General features: G+C 41.3%; 1 long non-coding RNA gene across 1 annotated transcript in view; it reads right to left on the bottom strand.

Annotated features, from left to right (window-relative positions):
• LOC114809156 overlaps positions 1 to 26,882 on the bottom strand; it is a 68,282-nt gene that overhangs the window by 1,281 nt on the left and 40,119 nt on the right. The window contains exon 2 of the long non-coding RNA XR_003756917.1: positions 2,502 to 2,636. This is a non-coding gene — a long non-coding RNA (uncharacterized LOC114809156). The remainder of the gene's footprint in view (positions 1 to 2,501; positions 2,637 to 26,882) is intronic.

The raw sequence follows: 26,882 nt of genomic DNA, 5'->3' as shown, positions 1-26,882 counted from the left end.
TGTGAGAAGGGTTGGAGTTTGGAGACACTATAGCTGGGTCAGCTAGAAGGTCGGCTTGGGAGGAATGAAGGCAGTGACTTACTAGCTACATAATAGTCATTTTCAATCTGCGTTTAAAAATTCAGTAAAAATAATTAGAGGATTGGGGGAAAAGATGAAAGGATTGGGCAGAAGGCTGGTAGACACTTTAAATTACCATTTTCAACTCTCTGACGAGTCCTTGTCAAAAAGGGCATAGTAGATTTGTTCTGCATCTTCAGAGAGAAAACAGTTGGCAGATGCTGCTACTTAGAATCCCTGAAATGGAAGAGTATCAGCCTCCTGCCTTTCCCTACTCCAGTGCATACTTCACCTTGCTGCCCGGATCATTTCTGAAAGAAAAAAATTATGTCTATGCCTCTCCACTCCTCAGTAACTATCAGTGGTTGACCATCCACCTCCACATCAAACAAAATCTCCTTACGTTCGTCAATAAAGTACTCAATCGCCTTGCCCCCTTTTATCTTACTTCACTGATTTCCGACCACAACACACCACATTCGCTTCACTCTTCTATCACCAACTTGCTCACAGTACCTCAGTCTCATCTGTCTCACTGCCAACCCTTTGTCCATGTCTTGCCTCTGGCCTGGAACTCCCTCCTCCATTATTTCTTACAAAGCTCCCTCTCTCCCCATCTTCAAAGCCTTATTAAAATCCCATCTCCTCCAAGAGGACTTCCCCAGCTAAGCTATCATTTCCCCTACTCCCTCTCCTTTCTGCTTCCCCCTTGCACAAAGATTTGTACCCTTTATTCACCCCATCTTCAGGCTGTTATTTAATGTCTGTCTCCCCATCTGTACTGTAAGCTCCTTTGAGGCAGGGAACACATCTACCAGATCTGTTACAGTGTACTCTCCCTACTGCTTAGTACAGTGCTCTTCACATAGAGCTCAGTAAATACGTTTGACTCATCCCGGTGCCAGCCCCTCCCCCTAGGCAAGTGAAACCACTAGTACAGGGGTTGTCTGTTCTTTCCTTGTCTCCAGAGATGTAGATTCCCCAACTTCCCTCAGTATTCCAGTGTCTCATCACCCTGAAAATCAGTATATCTCATGTCTGGCTGAAATCCCTCCTGCTTTAAGGCATTCCTATTTCCTCTTGTTCTGCCCCAAGTGGATATGGAGAACAAGTGATCAGTATCCTTCCCATAAAACCCCTCTGGAAGAGAACTATTAAGTCACTTCTTTCCCTTCTATATACTAAACAACCCTGATTCATCATTATCAATGTTATTTATTGAGCACTTACTGAGTGCTGAGCACTGTACTAATTGGGAGAGTACAGTACAGTAGAGTTGGCAGACACGATCCTTGTTCACAGCAAGCTTACAGGCAAGCAGGGGAGACAGACATTAATGTAATTTTACACTATATAATTCATAGGTATGTGCGTAAGAGCTGTGGGGCTGAGGGTGGGGGGGAATATCAAATGCATGCCAAGTTTTATCATTTCAAAATTATCAAGTTTTCCTGAATTAGTTTTCTGCCTCTGACTGTTCTTGCACTGTCAGATAATATGCTCCTTACACAACAGAAGTCGGTGTCAGCATTCAGTTCAATTCTGGATTGAGATGCTTGGGGTTGTGTATAGGACTTACCTGTTATAAACTGGTTCATAGCCTTGGTTTACTTCAGGTAATTTCTAAATTTATTCCTCTAACCTTTCCTCAGGTGCTTTTCCCACCTTTTGATTTATTTTTTTCCCCTCTTTTCTTGACCAGTTTAGTACAGTGCTCTGCCTATAGGTAGTACTCAGTAAATACCATTGACTCCCTCCCTCTCCAGTGTTTTTTTATAGAGCAGCAGCAAACACTGGATAGTGATCCAACATGATCTTAAATTGAAACAAAGATCAAAGGTTAGCTACAAAGAACGACATTTTCAACAGGGTGGGATTTGGAAAGGGCCGTCCCTGTAAAACTTTAATTATCCGAGTCAGTCAGTCCTGGATGGCAGGGGGTTGGACTTTACTGACCCCTTGTCATGACTTCCAACACTAGAATTAGAATTATATATAGTCGTGGAAGGTAACTGACCAGAAGATAGCCCTTAATAATAGCCAGTACGACCCTAGGGCCCCATAGTGGCTTATGTTAATGCGATGTGCATGGTGAGAGGATGATTTTAGACCTCAGGGTAGGTGAGCTGTAACACTCAAATGCATATTAACAGTAACAAGACTTATAAGTGCAATCTATCATGCACAGCATTGCCCGCATTATAGAAGTCCTTTCCCCCAGCCTCACGGTGCTAAATGTCACCTAGGTGAAATCAGAGCCCATTAAAACATGGCCACCTGCATAGGGCTGTCTCTTCATTGGGGAGAGGCAGGTCACTGAGATGTTGCGTTATTTCAAAAGCTTGAAAGGCAATAATTTTACAGACCAGTAGATGCCTCAGTTCTAAAGGAGAGCAGGGAAATACTTTTACCCTTAAAACAACAATGGCTAATATCATTACCAGAAAGTCTCCTAGGTGTAAGTGAGCAGAATTTGGCCTCTTCAAACCACACATTCAGAAGCAGAAGACAGGATCAGAAGTGACTGTGGTGTTCTTCAGCAAAACTGTCCAAGCCACCAAAGCAGAAATGGAATGCTGCAAAGAAAAAGTTTGGAGAAGACCAATCAACTAATTAAACAACCAAAACACTCATAAGACCAAAAGACTCATAAGACCATCTCGTTGAATGCAAGATTGGGGAAGGGGGTGAATAAAGACAGAACTCTTAACAAAGCAGAGATGACTCTGTGTGTGTTTTTACTCACTGGGTGGCCACCCCATCCATTGCACCCTACTAACTTGGGGGAGATGCGGAATTCCTACCCACACCTCTTCTTCCCACGCAGCAGATGTTTCCACTTTTAGAAAAAGCAAGCCACAGGGCAAATGTGGAGAGAAAAAGAGGGTTCATGGTGGCCCAATAATAATGAGTGGTATTTGTTAAACACTAAATATGTGCCAAGGACTGTACTAAGCATTGGGGAAGATACAAGACAATCAGGCCAACTCAGAAACCTGTCCTAAATGGAGCTCACAGTTTAAAAGAGAGAACAAGTACTGAAGCCCCATTTTTACACTGAGGCACAGAGAAGTTAAGTGATTTGCCCAAGGCCACCCAGCATGCAGGTGGCAGAGCAGGGATTAACCCAAGCCTATGATTTGTCCACTATCTCATTCATTCAAATGTCAGACTAACTGTGGTCATTTAAGTGCTCATCTTAAAATGGGTTAGAATACCCAGGCTGAGGAATACCACAAGTATACTTCTTTTAAGTACATTAATCATTTCAGGATTATGCAGAGAACTTCTTCAGAATCTACAGGGAAGAACAAGGGACCAGTGAGTATTCCCAAAAGGCACAAGGAGTCCCTGCTAGACTGCACTCACCTTGAGGGGAAGACTGTACTCCTATGTACTCTCCCAAGCGCTTACTTAGCGCGGTGCTTTGCCCACATTAGGCAAGCAAAGGTCCAAACTTGGAAATCATCTAGTTCACCTTCCTGCCATTAGGCATTCCTACCTTAAACCACCTCAGAATAATGAGAATCACTACTGGTCCAGTAGCTCTAAGAAAAGGTCACTCTTCAAAGTGCCTTTGGAAAATTGTTCTAGTTCAGTTTCCTTTTAAAGAACCCACCTTCCTTTCTCAAACTCTTCATCAGAAAGAGAGACCCCAGGCTACAGGCAATTTTCACACTTACAATCCAACCAGCCAACAATCCAAGAGGAAAAAACCCAGAAATTGGAGTCAGGAGATCTGGGTTCTAATCCCAGTTTAGCCGTTTGTCTGCTGAGTGACTTTGGGAAGACCACTTAATTTCTCTATGCCTCAGTTTCCTCATCTGTAGAAATGGGGATGAAATATCTGTTTTCTCTCCCTGTAACACTCATGTGAAACAAGGACTGTGTCTAATTTGATTTTACTGTATCTACCCCAGGGCTTGGTTTATAGTGTTTACTAAGTGCTCAGTAAATACAAATGAAGTAACATCATTATTATTGTAAGGTGAATTGGGATGTAAGGTGAAATAAATCTTCTCAAAGGAACAACATGATGAACAGGGAAATTAGTTTATGAACTTTTTATGGCATTTGTTAATGAATTTGTTATTAATCATATTTGTTGAGCACTTACGTGCAAAGCACTGTACGAAGCACTTGGGAGAGTACAATATAACATCAGACACATTCCCTGACCACAAAAAGCTCACAGTCTAGAGGGGGAAAAGAATATAAATGAATAGATAAATAAATTACAGATATATATACACATATATACGTGCCTTGGGAAAGGGAGAAAGATTGAATGAAGAAGCATTTATGAGCGGCACAGAAGGGAATGAGAGAATAGGAGAGGAGGGCTCAGTCAGGGAAGGCTTTCTGGAGGAAATGTGCTTTCAATAAAGCTTTGAAGAGGGGGAGAGCAATTATCTGTCTGATAATGAGGAGGGAGGGCAATCCAGGCCAGAGGTAGGATGTGGGTGAGAGGTCAGTGAGATAAATGAGACTGAGGTACAGTGAGAAGGTTAGCACTTACTTTGTTAAGCACTTACTATGAGCCAGGCACTGTACTAAGCAATGTGATTGATAAAAGTAGCCCGACCTAGTGACAAGAGCATGGGCTTGGGAGTCAGAGGTTGTGGATTCTAATCCTGGCTCAGCCACTTATCAGCTCTGTGACTTTGGGAAGTCACTTAACTTCTCTGTGCCTCAGTTCCCTCATCTGTAAAATGGGGATTAAGACTATGAGCCCTACATGAGACAACCTGACTACTTTGTATCTACCCCGGCACTTAGAACTGTGCTTGGAGAATAGTAAGCAGTTAACAATAACCATTATTATTATTATTTTCATTATTAAAAGGTTGTCAGGTTGGACATAGTCCCTGTCCCACATGGGGCTCCCAGTCTTAATCCACATTTTCCAGATGAGGTAACTGAAGCCCAGACAAGTTAAATGATTTGTCCAAGGTCACACAGCAGACAAGTGGCTCAGTCAGGATTAGAACGCAGATCCTTCTGACTCCCAGACCCACAGTCTATCCATTAGGCCATGCTGAAGTTAGGGACCCTAACCTTATCCAAATTACCCAGAATTATGCAGTCAATAGGCCACAGATGAGCAATGTAGTCACAATATAGTCACAATTGTGCATTTCTATTGAGCCATACAAATTACACGATAAAACGGCCAATTTATCCATTTTGCTTCGGATGAAGGTGAAGTCAGCCCTGCCCAGGGATGAGGTAATCACTCCCTATGACTGGTTTCTTCTCTATCACTGAGAGAAACATGCTGGGACAGTGTATGAGCAAGGGACCGTGACCATAGGCTGATCATTCATTGTGGGCACTTGACTATTTCCAAAGTAAATTTAGAGGCCAGAAATTGGGAGGACTTGCTTAAGAATTAGCTGGGGGAAAAAACACAGAACTGGAAAAATGCTACCAGCATTGTATAATTTAATTAAATACCACTTCCCTGGACAATTACAGAGTAGTGTTACAGTTCTTACTCTTGGTTACTCCACTAACCCGGCTCCCTGAGTCCCTGCTTAGACGCCCATCATTCACATGTAGCAGAAACGAAGTTACTGCACTAAAAATCCACGTGGAGCTAACTTGACTGAGCCTTCATTTCCTCTTTTCCCAATCCCTACTGCATTACCCTAATTTGCTCTCTTTATTAACCCCTCCCTCAGTCCCACGGCACTTAGGTACATACCCGTACTTTATATTAACCCCTGCATCCCCCTCTAGACTGTAAGTTCATTACAGGCAGGGAATATGTCCACCGACTGCTATATATTGTGCTCCCCCAAGTGCTTAGTACAGTGCTCTGCACACAGTAAACACTCAATGAATATGATCGATTGATTGTCAGCATGTGAACTGAATCATTCTCCAAAATGGCGTAGCACTTGGGCAAAAGAGTGCGAGATTGCAGAAATTGTAAATTATGTGACTGGAAAAAATCAGTGAAAAGTTACTGTCGTAGACCAGCAGAAGTGTTTTAGATGGGTGTACTCTATGTAATCCTCCATTCTTTGAGATTTTCATTGTCTACCATTAAGGAAACATTTAAATATATTTTAAAATGTCAGCTAGGACATTTGCAGACAAATCCGTTCTCCATATGGCTCATATGCTGTATGGTGTTGAACATTCCTGGAAACCTTCCATGCAGGACAAATTAAGGCCCTGAGGCGGAGGAACCAGAGGACCCCAGTTGCCCCATCAGTTTAGTCACTAGACCACACACACTCCAACTTCAGGGCGGGCAAGAAGCAGCGGGCCAGGGAGTCAGAAGGTCACGAGTTCTAATCCTGGCTCTGCCACTTGTCTGCTGGGCAAATCACTTGACTTCTCTGTGCCTTAGTTACTTCATCGGTAAAATGGAGATTAAGACTGTGAGTCCCATGTGAAACAGGGACTGTGTCCAACCCAGTTTGCTTGTACTCCTCTCCAGTACTTAGTACAGTGCCTGGCACATAGTAAGCGTTTAACAAACACCATTATTATTATTACTATTATTATTATAAATCTCCCTTTCCTAAACTGCCATGTCTCTTTACCAGCAATATTTTTTGAGCATCTGTTATATGTGAAGCATGTCCCTAAGCGCATGGGAGAGTACTCAAACGTATTTATTGAGTGCTTACTTTGTGTAAGACACTGGAGTAAGTGCTTGGGGAAGTACAATACTTTGGCACTATAGTTGGCACCAGCCACGTTTCACTTAATAATATTCCTTAAACACTATGTGCAGAGGACTAAGTGTTTGGATGAGTACAATACAACAGAATTAGCCGCCACGTTCCCTGCCCATAACGAGCTTACAGTCTAGAGGTAGGTTGGACTCTAGCCAGGGAGACTGAAAGATGCAAGCCATTCACAGATAATAACAGCAGACATTACAGTTGTTTATAGCATTTCCACTAAATGTCTGAGTGGAAAATATAGGTAAGTATTAAATACACATATATAGCTGTAAGGGCAAAGAACATATGCAACCAAGGAAGGTGCAGCTGAAATCGGAGGAAGTTCTCCTCAAGGAGGAAGGTTTCAGATGTTCTTTGGAGGTGCGGAGAACTGTGGTCTTATGAATTTGAAAAAGGGAGTTTCCAGTTCAGCCTCACAGCCTTACATACATATCCATGATGCAATTTAATATCTATCTCCCCATCTAGACTGTAAGCTCACTGTGGGCAGGGATCTCACCTACCAATCCTGTTTTATCATATTCTTTCAAGGGTTTACCTCTGTGCTCTGCACAGAGGAAATACCTTTGATTGACCAACTGTGAGAAAGAAATGCCAGAATTGAGAAAGGGGGAAGGTGAGAAGGTGAATTTTGGAGGAGTGAAGAAGAGTGTGAGTCGAGTTGTTGTGGGAGGAGAGGTCATCATTCTGAGGGAAGAGAGGTGATAGAGGTCTAGAATTTCTTCTTGGTGGAAAGGGTGCCCATTGGAGGTACCTATTACATGCAGGACAATGTTTTATAAAAATGATCTGAATGAAGAGCAAGAGAGAAGAGGACTTTTCTGAGGGTGAAGAATCCTGGGCAGCTTTATCTTCTAAGTAATCAATCAACCATATTTATTTATTCAATCAATCAATTGCATTTACTGAATGCTTACTGGATGCAGAGCACTGTACTAAGCACTTTGGAGGGTTCGATACAACAGAGTTAGTAGACATGTTCACTACCCTTAAGGAGCTTACAGCCTAGAAGGTTAAAAGTAATAGAGCATGGGCCTGGGAGTCAGAAGGATCTGGGCTCTAATCCCAGCTCGGCCACTTTGTATGCTGTATGACCTTGAGCAAGTCACTTCACTTCCCTGGGCCTCAGTTACCTCATTTGTAAAATAGAGATTAAGACTGTGAGCTCCATTTAGAACAGGGACTCTGTCCAACACAATTAGCTTGTATCTACCCCAGCATTTAGAACAGTGTTGACACGTAGCAAGTGCTTGAATACCATTATTATTATTTCAAATTAAAATTAGCAGCCAACAACTATGTAAAACTTGTTAGTATTATACCTGCTTCTTGTCGGGTTTTCTCAATTCTCCCTAGATCCACTGTCCTTTTCCCCCTCACCATTTTCTCATTTTCTTTCACCATATATTTCCCTCCTTACCACGATCCAAAATCTACATTTATTTTCTTCAAAGCCGGAATTTAATTGATGGCACAGTCCAAAGTGGAAAAGTTTCTGCTTTGTTTGGCAATAGAAAACATTTCTCACAGGTTTGGGCTTTGAGTATTCACGTTTCACAAGCTAACAGCACAGTACAACCTAGGCAACGTGAGAAGAAAAAGAAACAGAACACGAACAAACTATCCAGTAAGGAAAATAAAGGGCACATAATGTTGAAGTAGTTGGTTTATTGGCCTAGTGTCAAATTTAAAATATCCTTCTCTTTTGCAGAAGCTTCAGTTAATATAAAAAGAATCAATGGGCATATTACTATTGTAATTTTTAGTCCATGATTAAGAAATTCCAGCCAAACCCAGAGGTAACAGTGTCTGTTGTTTCTGGCTAATAATGAGATCAGGAGGCAGGGTGAAGGAGGTTAACACAAGGAAATCATTTGTTTCTGCCCAGACACCAGAACATAAAAACAGTTTTCAACATACACATGCCTCAGATACTGAGTTTTTGTCACACAGAGTTAAACTATGAGTCCCTGGGTGCCCAACCTACCAAAGAGTGCTTTAGAGATTATCTGCCCTTGAAATCTCAGCCTTAGCACAGCCTCATTCCTGTTTTGGAAAATGTGGGTTTGAGGTTTCAAGGAGATAAGATGCATATAATCACTGTGGTGCAAAAACCCCAGAAGGGGAAGGGGAAGAAGAAAAAAAAGGCTATTACCCATTTGAACAAGTTGTGAATTGCTCGTTGCCTTAAAGGTCAAGATGGCTAAACCCTCTGAAAGTCAAATACTGTGTTGGATTCCTTCTCCATCCTTGGGATGTTGCAAGTTGTCCAAAGGGGTGGGACGGCACTCACTGTTGCAACAATTTGGGGAGAGGCAAATAAAGTGGGTTTCTGTGTGCTCTGATAAGGAATGTCCACGTTGAAATAAATCTTTCTTGAAACCACCCTCCTCGTATAAAAATAAGAAGAAAATGACTGGCCTGTTTGGTCGGGGAGGAGCCAGCATTAGTGCTAGCACAGCGACACCTACTGGCATCAGGAGGCAGCATCCCCAGACATCTGCTCCATCTTAGTGGGAAAAGAGACTATTAACTCCTGCTACAAACGCAAGCAGTGAAAACCCTGATTGGCCATCATTTTCAAAGATTAATGATAAAAGTGTCAGACTGTGTTTCCAAATAAAATGATGGATAGGAGAGCTACCAAGTTGCAAACAAAACTGCTACGTGTCTGGAGTGGTGTGAACTAAGAATATTTGGGGAGCTCTTCAATGAACCAAAGCTATAAAGTGTCTCCAGAAATCTTCTTATACAATCCTTAGTTGCATCTGATTCGGGCCTCTCGGCCGCAGTGTTCTGTAAAAAGAGAGGATCTCGTGTTTTTAGGAAGCCATTCAAAGAAAAATAATGAGTGATCTGAAAAGAACTGAGAAGGTTCACGTTTGTTTCACCATGGATATTTAAACCAGTCACCAAACAACGAATAGTACTATCAGGATCAGCACTGTTACCCTCTGCCAGCCCTACTGAGCCTTACAAAAGCAATTTGGCATGAAGAGGCAGGTATAAATGTGAAAGAAAGAAAACCGGGTAAAGAAATCATAAAAGCAAAGTTTGTTAGCTACTTGTTCTTTATCGTTTAGCAGAATCAGAGAGCCCTCTTAAATAATATCTACCTAAGACAATCATTTCCCAAGCTTCAGCCCTAGACACGTAAGCAAGAGTTGTGGATTTTCACCTACGAAGAGGTGAACTAAGGGCACTGATTAATTCTCCTCACCTGATTCCTTGGAAAGCTCATTTCAAACAACATAACCTCATTCTCAATTCAAGAGAAATCTAAATAAGAAAGGCAAGCAATTTCTTGGGTTTGGCAAAGACACTGAGAAATTAGAAGATTTTGAAGAGTAGAAATCTGGTTCATTTCCAAGCATCAAAATTAGGATTGTCTTGCTTCCAGTGGCTGAAGGAAATAAGTGATTCAGTGTCCTCACCTTGCATACATGATTCGATTAATACCCATAATACCATCGATGTATAGTCACAACTCTAATTTTGTCTTGGAGTTTTAAAGGAATTATGGAAAAAAGTTTCCTTCGCTTCATAGTCTCTCCTGAGCTTAGAACAACCTCCTTTTTAAAATTACCTGTAGATTGTACATTTAAAATTATCATTAAAATTATCTATACATATAGACATATTTGTATACAAATATATAGCTAAAAAGATCAATCCAGTGTTTTTATTGGATGCCTACTGAAATAATCATGGTATTTGCTAAGTGCTTACCATGTGCCAACCACACTACTAAGGATTGGGGAAGATACAAGACAATCAGATCGACACAGATACTGTCCCACATGTAACTTACAGCCCAAAAGAAACGAGAACAAGTACTGAATCCCCATTTTTACATGAGGAAAATGAGGCCCAGGGAATTAAGTAACTTATCCAAGGTCACACAGCAGGCAAGTGGCAGAAGAGAAATTAAAACCCATGTCCCCCTAACTCCCAGGCCCAGGTTTTCTCCATTAGGCCGCACTGCTTCCACACTATCTACAGGGTGTATAGCACTGTACACAGCCCCTTTAGGTGTGTACAACTGGACTCCACCCTCAAGGGAATTACGACCTAAAGTGGGAGCACAAGGACGCATGCAAATTGTTTTCCTGCATGACTTTGAAAGTCGGGAAGTTACAATATGGTAGATTTTTAGTGTGGCCTAGTGAAAAGAGCACAGTCCTAGGAGTCAGAGGACCTGTGTTCTAATTCCAGCTCCACCACCTGCCTGCTGCTTGGCCTTGAGCAACTCACTTCACTTCTCTGGGCAACTCACTTCACTTCTCTGGGCCTCAGTTCCCTTATCTGTAAAATGGGAATGAACACTATGAGCCCATATAGGGCAGAGACTGTGTCCAACCTGATTACCTCATATTACTCCAGAGCTTAGTCCAGTGCCCGGTACATAGTAAGTGCTTAACAAATACCATCATTATTATGGTTAAAAGAGTTCTAGAGGCAGGAATTGAGAACCAGGCACAGTGAGAAGGTTGTCTTAAGAGGGGGAAAGAGTGTTAGCTGGGTGGTGGGGCTAGTCAGAGATGAGAGTTGAGAAACAAAAAAGAATTGATCGACTGCCTTAAAGCCAATGGCCCTTAAAGGAAATAGCTAAACCTCTGGGGTTTCAACAGAGTGGAGACATGTGTGCAGAATGACATTTTTGAGACAAATATTGTCAAAGAGGGGAAGAGGATGGATGAAGGGAGGGTAGTGAGGAGGTTGACACAGTAATCTAGCCACGGTATGACAAGTGTCTAGAGCAGGGTAGTGGACTTTTGGATGAAACTGAAGGAAGAGTCAGGATATTGGCAGGACCTAGTGATAGTTCAAAGAGATTGAGGAAACATATGAATGACCCTATAAACATTTTTGACAACATTGAGATGGATGGACCACCCAAAGAAATGAGGTGTTCAGCACTAGCAAAAACATAGTTTGTTAGATGAAGTTGGCAATTAACTGGAGAGAGCATAAGGTGAGGAGTTAGAAGCAAAACTCAAGTTTCCAAACAACTTCAAGGAGAAAAAAAATCTACAGAATTGTCTTGGGGAACAAATAGACCAAAAGTGCACACAGAAGATAGGATTAAGGTCTTGGATTAAGATTACATTGTAAACTTGTCTCTAGACTGTAAATTTATGGCAGGTAGGGAATGTGTTTACTGACTATTATATTGTATTCTCCCAAGTACTTAATACAGTGCTCTGCACACAGTGAAAACTCAATAAATGCAATTGAGGATGATGATGAGTAGAGTCCAGGGATACTCTGTCAAGTTTCTTGGGGATTCCATTCATTCATCCAGTCAACACTGAAAGTCTCTCCCCTGAAAAATAATGAAGGAACTTCAGTTCCGGGGCTTCATCCATCAATCTCAGCTGGAAACTAGTTCACATGCCCTTTTTCATTCCTGCCAATCATGTTCCCAGAGGCACAAAAATACAACAAGCAAGGGGACAGGCAGGAAGGAGTGCCATACATTGCAAAGTATATGCAAAAATTGATTATTTTTTTTAACATGCAGAACCCATTTGAAGCTGAATCATTAATATTTGTTGAGCCCCTACAGGGTGCAGGACACTGTACTAGGCACTTAAGAAATGATAATCAAAGTAGAGGTATGGTCCTGCCCTCAAGAAGCTTACAACCTAATAGTAGAACCAGGTGGACATAAATTGTACTCATAAGCGGGAGCAAGAAAGAAAAAGATAGCTATACTACTAACAGTAAAATGTGGGCAAGTGAAATGAATTGAACTTATGTACATATCTGTAATTCATTAATTTATATTAATGTCAGTCTCCCCCTCTAGACTGTAAGCTCATTTTAGGCAGTGAAAGTGTCTACCAACTCTGTCATATTCTATTCTCCCAAGAGCTTAGTATGGTGCTCTGCACACAGTAAAAATAATTGACTGATCAATTGAACAAGGTAGGAGCAGTGGATTAGAAAGAGAACAAAGAAAGAGGTATAGTAAGACTAGTTAACATATGAGGAGTAAAAAGTACATATCAGGATGTAAAAGCTATGGAAGAAGGAAAAAACTGGTGACCTGGAAGCCAGTTTTCAGGGAGAGCTGTTCGATACCACAAAAAAAAGAAGAGACTACAGGGGAAAACTGGAGTCAGAGATCCAAAGATCCTCACTCATCCCTTTCTGCAGGTTGATTTGGAAGAATTAAATCCTTGATATAATTCTGTTTTTCTTCATCCTCTTTGGATATGCTCTTTCTGATTCTCCAGAGTTTGTAGCAGTATTCATATGTGTTGGCATCATGCTTTCTAAAAATGCAATTATAGCGATCTGAAAGATCATTTCTTAGCATTTTGATGGTTTGGAAATGTAGTAAACTAGATCTTGATGTAGTTTTTTTTTTCTTTTTGAATTTAATGCCTCCTAGTCATCGGCTTGGAGTGAGAATTGTTCACTGTTCTCAAAGGTCAAAGGCTAATGAGTAATCTGCTGAATCCTATAGACCCACATACAAGCTGTTCTCCCTTTTAAATGTTATCTGCAAAACTGTAGCTTGGGTTGGAAGAAAAAACTACAAGTCAGATTGGATAGTTTCCAATGAATAAGTCTTTATGTCCAATAAGAAATATACCCCAAGACAAAATAAATACATTCTTACAAATATTTATTACAATAAATGACGGTTGAGGGAATAAATTGTCTGCTTATTTAACTGTATGATTTTGTTCTCCAACCCCTTCGCAAGACTACTTTATAATGACTTTCTATTGTTTTCATCCTCAAACCATCCCCAGCACATAATTATATTTGTTAAGCATTTACCATGTGCCAATCACTGTACTGAATGCTGGGGTAAATACAAGATAATCAGGGCAGACACAGTCCCTGTCCCACATGGGCTCATAGTTCAACTAAGAAAGAGGACAGAAGCATTATCTTTTTTTTTTGGATTTTGGGAAAAGCCTTGGGTCGACCCCATTAAGCCATCTTCTAGGGAATTGAGTTCCAAATATCCCCTACACTACGTCCTTCTTACCTAAATCCCTTCTTGGTTTATTTGTCCTAGGAATACTGATTTAGATTTGAGTCTATCGCATTGCTTTAGACTCCTAAACTGTGGATCTCTTAGCCAGAGGTAACATTCTGCTGAGTCTAAAAGGCTCACCAAAAAGGAAATAGGAGGGGGAAAACCCCAGCTCCCAAGGGAAGCTAAACTTGGGAGGGGGAGGAGCAAATTTCCTTTGGAATATGAGCAATGGCTTTCTGAAAGGCCTGAAAGGGAGGTCCTCACAGAGCCTCTGAATTGGCTCTTTGTCATGTTATAAATGGAGATCCAACCCGGATTCTTCCTAAGGCTCTTTGCAATCTGAATAAATTGCCCAGATCCCTTTTGGGGTTTTGTGCTTTCATTATTTAATATCTGAGTCCTTCCAGTATATTACTAGGCACTGAAAAGGGAGAAAACTTTCAACTCTGTTCAGTGAAAACAATCTCATACAACACTGTAAAGCCATCTTTCACAAGAGATCCTCCAAATCAGCTGTCTAAAGTCCAGTGATCAACAGTCCAATGACCCAATAAAAAAAAAATCATACACTCTGATCCCTAACTTTAATTCCTAAACCACATGCTAAAACTTAATGCTAGCCTTTAACCACAACCCTAATCCTGACTTCAATGCGATGAAATATATTGACTTGATTTTCAGTAATCTTTCTCTTAGTTTGATCACAGTGCCAAGCCCCAATTTCACAAAGTTGTAAGCAATAAGGTCTTCTCCTTGTCCCGTTTTCTCTCCGAGGAACTGCTGGTGGTGCTCCAGAGAAAAGAAAAATCTGGGAATCAGCAAGATGGGTTCTATTTATAGACCTTTAGGTCTATAGTCTCTGAATGACATGCTGATAAAAGATAAGTATTGGTATCCCTTAACAGTCCCCAATTTTTGAGGTAAATTTAAATTACTGTGAGTTTCTTGAAGAAAAGAGCAATTTTAAATACAAAGCTTGCCCCTGATTATAAAGAATTGATTCTTAAGTCTCTTAGGAGTTGCTGAAGAAAGATCTGTAAGAGGAACTCGTCTAGAAAACCTTTGTTTTCTGTGGTTACTAATGTGCAGTACCTTGTCCCATAAAAAGGCCAGGATTTATATTCTGTTATAATTTGAAGGAAAAAAATGTACATTCAAATCAGTCGCACTGAACACAAGAAGGGTTTCTAGAAATCAGAGGTAAAAGAAAACGAGTTTCAAGAAGTGAGACTGCGATTTGACCGTGGTTGAGAGAAACAGACGAGGCTATTACTTTATGTGGTTTTTTATGCTTAAATCTTATTACATTTTGAATAATTTAGCCTTTTTTGATGACTAAAAATCTAATTTTAAAAAAATTAACAGTATTTTAGGCACATCTCATTTTTACAGTTCTCGCTCTGTCACCCAAGCCACTAGGAGAGGAAGAAAGCAGTAGAAACAAGAAGAAACAGGGACAACAGTTTGGGGTAAAGGGAATATTTCCATACCCACTTGTATTTCAGAATAGCACTTCAACTGTTCCTGTAAAGCCCCGACGTCTGCTCTCTTCCATAGGAATGTCACTGACAGCTTCTCCCTATCAATCACTTTGTCTCATTTTGTTTTGGAAGTTGTTTCTAACATATTCTGACTAAAATGGGCTATTTCTCCTCTGTGGCTTGCTTCATTTTTTCTCTGACTTAGAGAAACCAAAAGAAGAGTCCTTCCTTTGTCAACTCCCTCCACTGGACAGCCACAGGAGGATTTCAGGCCCAGAAAATATCCTGAAAAACTGACATTTCTATCAACCAACTCACTCCAGAGGGAAAAATATAACTGCATATCTCTGAAAGAGTCATTATATCAAGGTAACATGTAGCATCTTCTCAGTTCTCCACAAGACCCACTGCAAGCTGCATGTAACAACCATGATTAGAAAATCCACTGTGCAATCCCGGCTTAAGGTCTGTCACGCCACATCTAGCCTGTTTTTAAACCACCCTATTTTTTTTAAATGTTTACTCATGAAGCATTTATTATACGCTAAGCACTGTTCTAAGCACTGAAGTAGATATACAACAATCAGGTTTGACACACTCCCTGTTCCACAAGGGGCTCACATTCTAATCTCCTTTTTACAGGTGAAATAAGTGAGGCATAGAAAAGTTAAGTGCCTTCTTCCAGGTCACACAGCAGGTGAGTGGCAGAGCCAGGATTAAAACTCAGGTCCTCTGATTTCCAAGCATATACTCTTTCTACTAGACAATGCTACTTCCCCCACCTTACTGGAATCAGTAATAATTTACTTATTATCCGCAATAGGTTACTGAAAAATATTTCTCTTTCCACTCAGGGCTTCATTCCTAGCATTTGCTTGTCAGTTAAATCCTCACATCATTAACGTAACATCTCATCACAGGCAGAATTGAATATTCATGCCTGGATCAAATCACTGTTATTTTGCCCTGCTCCTTTTTTGCTTAATTCCAGTTAGAGAGTTAACCCATCATTTGATTGGTACCCTTATATTCATGGATGCATTTATAGGTCAGCCTGTTCTAGTCTTTGAATTGTACATGTATGATGAGCAAGTACATTGCAAAGATAGTATCTATTTTCATCATTTAGAACCCCACTAATACCCACAAATGAGAAGGAGTTTTGCCTAATGGGTAGAGCAAGGGCCTGGGAGTCACAAGGACCTGGGTTCTAATCCCAGCTTTGCCACTTGTCTGCTGTTTGACCTTCTTCAAGTCGCTTAACTACTCCTTTCCTCAGTTACCTCACCTGAAACATGGGAATTAAGATTATGAGCCCCATGTGAGACATGGATTGTGTCCAAACACATTACCATGCATCTACCCCAGTGCTTAGAACAGTGTTAGGTGCTTACTGTGTGCCAGGCAAGTACCATTTTTAAAATATGGGACATTTGAGGGGTTAGAACAAGGTTTGAGGGAGGGAGTCTCCCCGCTCACACCCAACATTTTGGAACATGGGCAGTGGCCAGTGGGTAGGGAAGAGGTGGGGAGAGGGAGTGTCAACTTTTAGGGGTTTCTGGACTAATTCCAGGGCTATCCCATGCCACTAGGATGCTCCTGACCTTCCTCTGAACATGTACCAAATCCCAGATGGACCAGAGGTCTGGTCATTCTTGGACCTGGAAAGCCCTGACTTCCGAGGACAGAAGCAGAGGTAGGGACTGGGCCTACTCCCAATTCATTCATGGGAAATCCCAGAATGTCTACTTGTCATACTGTACTCTCCCAGGCGCTTAGTACAGTGCTTTGCACACAGTGAGCACTCAATAAATATGATTGAATGAATGACGAGCAGGAGGAAGGAGAAAGTTTGCAGCAGGAAAGCTGCTCTATTAGCTAGGGCCAAACATCCCCAGGAAGCAGACAGTGGGCAGGATAGATGCTCCTTGGCTGCAACTGGGTATACGTGGGCACGTGCAAGCTTGCTGATATTCAGAGAGTTGTGCACTCATTTCTGAACACAGACACACATATAGAAACACACAAATAGATATACACACAGGTACAGACAAAGCTGCATTCAGGTAGACTCACAGACTGTAGTCTAGTCTGTCATCAAGTGGGTGTAGGTGAAGGGAAGGAGCATGGGCCAAGGAATCAGAGGATATGAGTTCTAATCCTGATTCTGCCTCTTGTCTCCTGTGTGACCTTGAGCAAATCACTAAACTTCTCTGTGCCTCAGTTTCCTCATCTGAAAAGTGGGGATTAAATCCTACTCCCTCTTATTATTAATAATAATAATTGCGGTATCCGTTAAGCACTTATTATGTGCCAGGCACTGTCCTAAGCCCCAGGGTAGATACAAGATAATCAGTGTGAACACAGTCCCTGCCCCATATAAAGCACATAGTCTTAATCCCCATTTTACATATGAAGAAACTGAGGCACAGAAAAGTGAAGTGACTTGCCCAAGGTCACACAGCAGACAAGCAGCAGAGCCAGGATGAGAACCCAGGTCCTCTGACTTTCAGGCCCATGCCAGGTACTGTATGCAACCTGAATATCTTGTATCTTTCCCAGCATTTAGAATAGTCCTTGGCATATAGTACATGCTTAACAATGCCATGATCATTAATTATTACTATTTCCCTCTGTCAGTTTCTTTGCTAGCTCTGAGCAGCTAAATTGTCAATTCTGCACACCAAAGAAAGAGACAGAAGGGGTCAAACATGATTCAGAGCAGGCCAGACTGAACCACACATTGGCCAGTTCAGCAGGGCTTTCCCAACATCCTGTGGGATAATCCAGCCCTGGTCCAAGACCCGTAGAATTTCCAATGAATACCCCTTAAACTTCAGGGGACCCAAACCAGTCAGCCTAGCTGCTCCTGAGGTAACTTTGGACAAGAGGCCAAGGTCAAGTTCTCAGTTTTTTGTCCTGTCTAATGCCGTCCAGTCGTCTCTGATCCATAGTGACGCCCTGGACACATCTTTCCCAGAACACCCCACCTCCGTCGTTCCACTTTTGCCACCAAGTTATTTCTTTTTTGGTTGTGTTGAACTGTAGCCAGTCACTGGTGAGAGTTCTTTGGAAATTCTATAACTGATTCAGCCTGTTGCCTGCTGTGTGACCTTGGATGAGTCATTTAACTTCCTCTGTGCCTGGGTTTTTCCTCATCTATAAAATTGAGATTCAATACCTACTTAGACTGTAAACCCCATGTGGGACAGGGAGAGTATATGACACGATCATCTTGTATCCACCTCAGAGCTTGGCACACAGTAAGATCCTGAATACCACAATGATTAAAATAGTATTTGTAGCAGACATGAGTCAAGGCTTTATAGTTTTTCAAGGATAGGGCCTCTCATTCTAGGTATCTTAGCAAAATGCCTCATCTAATAGTCTTCTCATATCTTTTTACACATTCCTGACACCTTTAAAGCTGGTGACTGCAACAGTACAAATAGAATAGGTCCAAGTAGATGAGAAAAATAGGATGAGGGAGAAAAAAGTCCCTTTTTAACAAAAGATAGTAGGGTCTTCTATAAAGCATATTTTTACTACATGTTTAGGGCAGAACACAAAGACAGGATTAGGGAACATTCTTCCCACAGCACATGTCTGTCCGAATACAATGCGATGCAATGGTGAAAGAAACGGTTTTTGTAACATGCAAGTGATGGCAAAAACAGAGCGAGGGCTACAGTGTGAATTTTCCTTCCCGTAGGGTGCGGCAAGAATAAAACTTCAATGCCGTAGGAGAACTGACTTATTTACAATGCGAATGTACGTGATGAAAAAATCTTGCAGATGATCAAGGATGGTGACTACAAAATTGAAAACCAGAATGAACAGTCATGATGTCACATCCTACAATGTACTTTGTTCTTTCTTCCTGATAAATGGACTTTAGTGTTAATTATTCATGGGATTATTTAGTAATAGACCAGTAAATGTACTCTAGTATCTTTTAGAAAACTAATGAAGTCTTTGTAATATGGGATCTCCTGACAGCCTTCTGCTATTAATAATCCTTACTGAGAAGTAGAGTGAGACTGCTTACTTCAGTGTGCAAATTAGTAGGCCTGAAGATTTGAGAGCGAAAATGACTGAAGTTTTACTCTGTTAGAAACGCTTACAAAAGCAGCTAGATGACATGTAGCTTAATGTTTCCGATTAAAGACACAGGAGAACAAATTAATTTACTAACCCCCTAGTAACTGCATATTACTACACCACCTTACAAAAATTCACAAAAAGTAGAATTATTTTTGAATACCTATTGGGTTCCTTTCTCCTTCATACAATAAGGCACCTTCTGAAATTAAAAATTTGGAAATCAAATTTGGCAATGACAACCTTATGACCCAACAAGGTCAGGCTAGGAAGAAGAAAATAATGGTAAGGGTCAAAAAGTTTCCATAAGTGCTGACAGTGATGGGTTAACAACCCACAGCAACAGGCCAAAGCAAGTGATTTGATCTAGACATGAATATTCAGTTATGTCTATGATGAGAAGTTACATTAATGATGTGAGGATTTAACTGACAAGCAAATGCTTGAAATAAAACCCTTAATGGAAAGAGAAATATTTTTTCAGAAACCCATTGCGGATAATAAGTAAATTACTACCCACCTCAATAAAATATGATGATGAGTCTGAAATCTGTTAATGTCTAAGGTATTACTTAACAATAGCATTTTTGGAAAGATGAACCCTGTCTTACATTACTTCTTTTATTCTGAAAGTATATTCCTTTGAATTTATTTTCAGGCACTAATAAAAGAGATGCTGTTAAAGGGTTCTGTCATTTTTACATGGACTGAGAGGGGAGATCTGGCCATTTCCTTCCCTCAAAAATCACAGTACCTATGTAGGGTGTTCAAAATGAGCAGGTATATGGCAGTAGGCTTTCTTAATAATCCTACAGGAACCCCTGCCTTTCATTCTCTAGGCACTGGTAAAAGAAAAGAGTTAGGGCTAAGTATGAGAAAGGGCCATACATGTACATATATGTATATATGCATGTTGGCTTCTTTCCCCAGTATCACTGAATGGGAATCACAGTAGAATCTATCAGAAGCATAGAGATGGCAAGACATATTAATAATAAAGTTTTAATTTTAAAATCTTATTCCCTCTAGACTGTAAGGGCAGGGAATCTTTCTACAGACTTTTTGTACTGTACTCTCCCAGGTGCTAAGTATAGTGCTCTGCACACAGTAAGCACTCAATAAATACCACTGATTTATTGATTCATAATGATGGTAAGTCCCAAGCACCATCCTGATGCAGTTCAATCAGATCAGGCACACCCCCTGTCCCACTTGGGGCCTGCAGTCCCAGAGAGAGAAGGTATTTGATGCCCATTTTAATAATAATTATGGTATTTGTTAAGTGCTTACTATGTGCAGAGCACTGTTCTAAGTGCTGGGGTAGATACAGGATAATCAGATTGTCCCATGTGGGGCTCACATTTTTTAATCCCCATTTTTGCAGATGAGGTAACTGAGGCCCAGAGAAGTTAAGTGACTTGCCCGAGGTCACCCAGCAGACAAGTGGCTGAGCTAGGATTAGAACCCACAACCTCTGGCTCTCAAGCCCGGGCTCTTTGCACTAAGACATGCTGTTTCTCTGCTCATCTGCTTCTCTTCATCTTTTACAGATAAGGAAACTGAGGCAAGGAAGCAAACAGCCAAGCCAAGATTAGAACCCAAGTCTTCAGACTCCCAGTCCTGTGCTCATTCCACTAGGCCACATTGATTTCCCCTCACTCTGTTGGGGGTGAAGGGTGGAGAGGTGTACATAACCACTGAGAAGAGAGCTGATGACTATAAATCATCAGAGGCAAGAGGGATTTCAGCCTCTTTGTGTGCATTAAGAATCCTAATTCTAAGCTGGAATCACCAAATTGCCACTTGCCTATTCATATCCTGTTTACACTTAACCCAGAAACACAGGTGGGGTTTTCTTAGGAGAACCTCTAAACATTTAACCCAATTCTCCTAGAACACAGGGGTTGCATTCATGCAAAAAATACCACTTTAGTCCAGTGATAAGGGCATGAACACAAACCATTTCTTCCAACAGTGCATCTCTCTGCATCCAAGCAATGGGAAATACTGTGACCTTGTGAAAAGAACACTGGCTTAAATTCAGAGAACCTGGGTTCTAATCTCGGCTCTGGCAGTTGCCTGCTCTGTGACCTTGGGCAAGTCACTTCAATTTCTTCTTTCCTTGTCTGTAAAATGGGGGTGAAATGCCTGTTCTTCCTCCCACTATAACTGTGATCTCCATGTGGGAGAGGGACTTGGTCCTCCCTGATTAATCATATCTACCCTAGGATGTAGTACAGTGCCTGGCACATAGTAAGCACTTAAATACCACAATAATCACAGCAACTATTACTATTATTAAATACCAGTGAACTGCTGGGAGAGCACTGCTGCCCAACACCAGAATACTAGGAAGTGTTAATCCACACTTTTACCCTCCTCTCTTAATCAGCTTCATGTTTGAGAGAGAGAAGAGGAAGGTAATGATGTCCCAAAGACCCGATTTTCAATGAAAATATAATGTCCTAATTTCCAAGAATAATGAGAAGGAGAGTGGCCTGGTGGAGAGAACACAGGCCTGGGAGTCCGAAGGACCTGGGTTCTAATCCCAGCTCTGCCACTTGTCTGCTGTGTGACCTTGGGTGAGCCACTTAACTTTTCTGTGTCTGTTTCCTCATCTGTAAAATGGGGGTTAAGACTGGGAACCCCATGTGGGCCAGGGACTATGTCCAACCTGATAATCTTGTATCTACCTCAGCGCATAGTACAATGACTGGCACATAGTAAGCACTAAACAAATACCATTTAAAAAAACCCTTTAAAATAGTTTAGATTAAATGATTTAGATTAAATTGGAATTGTTTTTCTCATGCAATTGTCAGATTGATTGCATTTTCTCAAACTTCAACTATTTGATTAGCTTTAAGTCTGATGATACAGCTAGGTTCTTTAATAATGCCCTGAATAGCACTATAGCAATATATAAGTAATTCAGGGCCTTAAGCCACTACATAAATACTCCCTAGCAGCTATGAACTGGCACAAGGAAAAACATCAGTCAGTGGTATTTATTGAGCATTTACTGTGTGCAAAGCACTGTACTATGCACTTGGGAGAGTACATAACAGATTTGGTAGATATATTTTCATAAATTCCAGACGATTATGCCATCCTCTCCATTGGTATACTGAATGATTTGCCAAGCAAGGGCATCCTCTGTAGTGTTTGGAAATGATCCATATTTGTGAAAAAGAGAAGTATCTTCACTAGAATTCAGGAAAATAAAAAGCTTCACCTGACTGCTCTCTTTTTAAAGAGGTTTCAGTGTACCATATAACCTTTCCCATAAAGCCAACCCCACACAGGGGTGAGATCAGAGGATTCTGTTTCACATCCCACAGTAGTTTGCTAAACCTATAAACAGCTCACCTGGCCAATTTTTGTCCTGACTGGACTAGTCTTACAAAGAAAACTTTTACCATTCATTCAATATCTCTAACCTCCTCCTGGGACATAATTACAGACTGATCACTCATCCACTGCAGTAGAGGATTGGAATCTGGGCCCTGGGAAGGACAGTTTGAGATGAGATGATTAGAATTTCCTGGTGGAAGCCTCAATAGGAGGAGAAATGATGACTGGCACTCAATAGTATTTATTAAACACCTGTATGCGGAACACTGAGCACCAGTAACAAAGGATTTGGTATCTGTCCTCAGGGGCTTACATTCGAATGGGGGAGACAAGGCAGACATGAAATATTTACAAATAAGTGGGAGTTGGAGAGGGTAATAGCACAAGTATGTCAGAAAGAAATCACTGATTAAATAATTGAATGTGCCATTGAATATGTATGCACATATATGCATAACATATGCAGATGAATATACATATGTCTGTCCCTGTCCTTGACCTAGGTGGTAGGGACTTGGTTTCACTCTGTCCAAAGAAGGCAAGAGGGGGCTAGTTGTAATAGTATTAGTATTTATTAAGCATCTACCGTGGACAAAGAAAGAGTTTACTGAATCCCAGTTATCTAGTTCTACTGTTGTAAGTGTTTGGCTACAGAAGGGTCTGGGCGGGATTCATCACAGTCAAGTGGAAAAGACAAAGGATGGAGGGATCAGGAAATCAGAGTTTGAGTCCCTGCCTGTCATTTAATCTCTCTGTGTCTCAATTTCCTCCCTTGTAAAAGTGAGCATAAAAAGTGTGTTCTCCCCCGGCCCCCTTAGATTGTGAATCCCATGTGGGCCAGGAATTGTGCTTGATCTAATTATCTTATATCTATGCCAGTGTTTAGAACAGTGTCTGATACATAGTAAATGCTGAATAAAAACTACAGTAATTATTATCTACTTTAGCATTTAGCACAGTGCTCGGCACATAGTAAAAGCTTCATAAATCCCACAATTATTGTAAGTCTCGTTCCCAAGGTTCTCTCTTTCCTCTCCCTTCCCCCTCTCCCCGTTTTGTCTGGTTCCTGGTTGCCAGGTAACGACTTAGTGAAGAGCAATGGGAGAGGATCAGAAAATTCTTAGATGAAGCCGAGGTCGTGGAAGGGTTATTCCAATATTTCCTAGGAAAAGAGGCCTCTGTCCTCTGCTGTGATAGAGAGCTCCAACAGAGGGTCAGTAGGCAATGTGCAGGCCCAGGGGCCGAAGGAAAATTTTAAGCCACAGACCTCAGAAAAAAATAAGAATATTTGTTAAGGACTAACTATGTGTCAAGTTCTGTTCTGAATACTGGGGTAGATACAAGGTAAACAGAATGGAGATAGGGCCAGTCCCACATGGACCATACAGTCTTAGTTCCCATCTTACAGATGAGGTAACTGAGGCCCAGAGAAGTTAAGCGAATTGCCCAAGGTCATGCAGCAGTCAAGTGGCGGAGCTAGGGTTAGAACCCATGTCCACTGACTACTGGGGCTGTGCTCTTTCCACTAGGCCATGAATGGTGAACCCTTAAAACAGTTGCTTAGAAGCTAGGAAGTAGTGAAAGCAGCAGCCCTTTTACCTTTCTGATGAAATCTCATGGCTGCTACTCTGAGGCTAAACACCCTAATGGAAGAAAAATAAAATACTAAGTGATTGAGGTATTTGTTAAGCACTTACTATGTGTCAAGCACTGAGCAAAGCACTGAGATACACACAAGATAATCAGGTCAGACAGTTCCTAAGTGTGAGCGAGAACATGTACTGAATTCCCTTTTCAATGATGAGGAAGCTGAAGGACAGAGAAGTTGTAGACTTGCTTAAGATCACCCAGTAGTTATATGATGGAGTCTGAACTGTGAGCCCCATGTGGGACATTGTATCCAATCTGATTATTTTGTTTCTACCCCAGCACTTAGTACAGTCCCTGCACATAGTAAGTGCTTAACAAAATACCATTTAAAAAAAATAAAAAAATAATACTTTGGAAGTGGGGAGAGTGATGGTCTGTGATATACGAATGGGGAGGGAGTCTCTAGATTGAAAAATTGTTGTGTGTGAACAATATGTCTGTTGATTGCTCTATTGTATTCTCCCAAGCACTTAGTACAGCATTCTGCACAAAGTGCTCAATAAATACGAATGACTGAGTTCCAAACCAGAGAGAGGATGTGGGCAAAGGGTCAGTGGTGAGATAGATGAGATCGAGGTACAGTGAGTGGGTTGGTGTTAAAGGAGCCAAGTGTGCAAACTGGATTGTAGTAGGAGAGTAACAAGGTGAGGTAGGAGGGGACAAGCTATGGCAGAGTGCTTCTGTTTGATGAGGAGGTAGATGGGCAACCACTGAAGGGTTTTAAGGAATGGGGAGGCATGGACTAAACTTTTTTTTTTTTTTTAAGAAAAATGACCTGTGCAGAAGAATGAAGTATGGACTAGAGGAGGTGGGCAGGGAGGTCAGTGAGGAGGCTGATGCAGTAGTCAAGATGGAATATGATGAGCCCTTGGATCATCATAGTAATGGTTTAGATGGAGAGGAAAGGGTGGATTTCAGCGATGCTGTGAAGGTAGAACCAACAGGATTTTGTGATAGGTTGAATATGTGAGTTGAATGAGAGGGATGAGTCGAGGATAATGCCAAGGTTACAGTCTTGTGCAACAGGGGAGGATAGTGGTGATATCTAAAGTGATTGAAAAGACGGGGGAAGGATGAGGTTTGGGTGGGAAGATGAGGATTCTGTCTTGAATGTGTTTGAGACATCCAGGTAGAGGTATCCTGAAGGCTGAGTAAATTAGAGACTGCAGAGAAGGGGAGTTGGAAAATGAGAGACTGCAAAGAAGGAGAATAAGAGTTGCAGGGTCTCACATAGTTTAATCTGGGGTTGTATCCTCCCTCACCAGTTTACTGCCTCCAAGCCTATTTAGCCTTTGAGTAAATCCAGGCCTCTTTATTTCTTCAAATTAAGATGTTTTGAAAATGCCAATGAGTTGGCCAATTTATGATTTGGCGTAGGCATCAAGCTTTGTTTAAATTCATAATATAGTGGACGCTACTGGCTTTCCAAAATACTTCATGCTGATGGTTGAGTCATTTATTATTCTGAACCTTCCTCATGAGATTAAATTGCTGTATTATCCAGATTGGACTATACCTAAATTGAAGCCAACACACAAATATTAATGATAAACCAAAGAACACCATATTAAACATGCTTGGCTGGCTTTTTGAAAACGTTCCTAGATATTTCCATTATGCCAGATGTTGCTCAAACTTTGCCCAGGAATGAGACCAGAAATGAGGTATTCATGGTGCAGGCTGCTGTTTTCCATAATCTTCTGAAGGAAAACACACTGAGCAAAACCCACCTACTTTTTTTTTAAATGGTATTTAAGTGCTTACAATGTATCAAACACTGTTCTAAGCGATGAGGTAGGTACACGTTAATTAGGTTGAACACAGTCCCTGTCCTGCGTGGGACTCAAAGTCTGAATAAGAGGGAGAATAGGTATGCCCATTTTACAGTTAAGGAAACTGAGGCATTGAGAAGTTAAGTGATTTGCCCAGTGTTACACAATAAACAACTGGCAGAGTCAGGATTAGAACTTGGGTCCTTCTGATTCCCAGGCCCATGCTTTCTCCACTAGGCCATGCTACTTCCCTCGCACTCACCCCATCCACTGCCAACATCTTGCTCACACCCAACCTTCATGGCAGACAGAAACCCTTCTGAAATCATTTATCTTCCAGGAATCCCTTCCTGATTAATCTTTCATCCCCCCACCATAATTTTCTTCCCTGTTACCTCTGACAACAATCAATCAGTGATATTTATTGAGCTCTTACTGTGTACTAAGCTCATCCATTATGCTTAGACATTCACCTCACCTACATGGTATTTTGTACATATTTTCTTAAACTTGGTGGCTTCCCTTACCTGTAACATATTTTAATGTCTGTCTCCCCCTTTCACCTGTAAATTTCTTGAGGGCAGGAATCATGTCTACCAATACTATAGTACTTTCTCAAGTATTTTGAGAGGCAGCTTGGCCTAGTGGATAAAGCACAGGCCTGGAAGTCAGAAGGACCTGGCTTCTAGTCCCATCTCCTAAACGTGTCTGCTGTGTGGTCTTGGGAAAGTCACTTCACTTCTGGGCCTCAGTTACCTCA

Source organism: Ornithorhynchus anatinus, chromosome 1 (genome assembly GCF_004115215.2).
Source record: "Ornithorhynchus anatinus isolate Pmale09 chromosome 1, mOrnAna1.pri.v4, whole genome shotgun sequence".
In the NCBI taxonomy this organism is placed as follows: Eukaryota; Metazoa; Chordata; class Mammalia; order Monotremata; family Ornithorhynchidae; genus Ornithorhynchus; species Ornithorhynchus anatinus.
The sequence above is the reverse complement of the archived record's forward strand: the minus strand, read 5'-3'. Positions and strand labels throughout refer to the sequence as shown.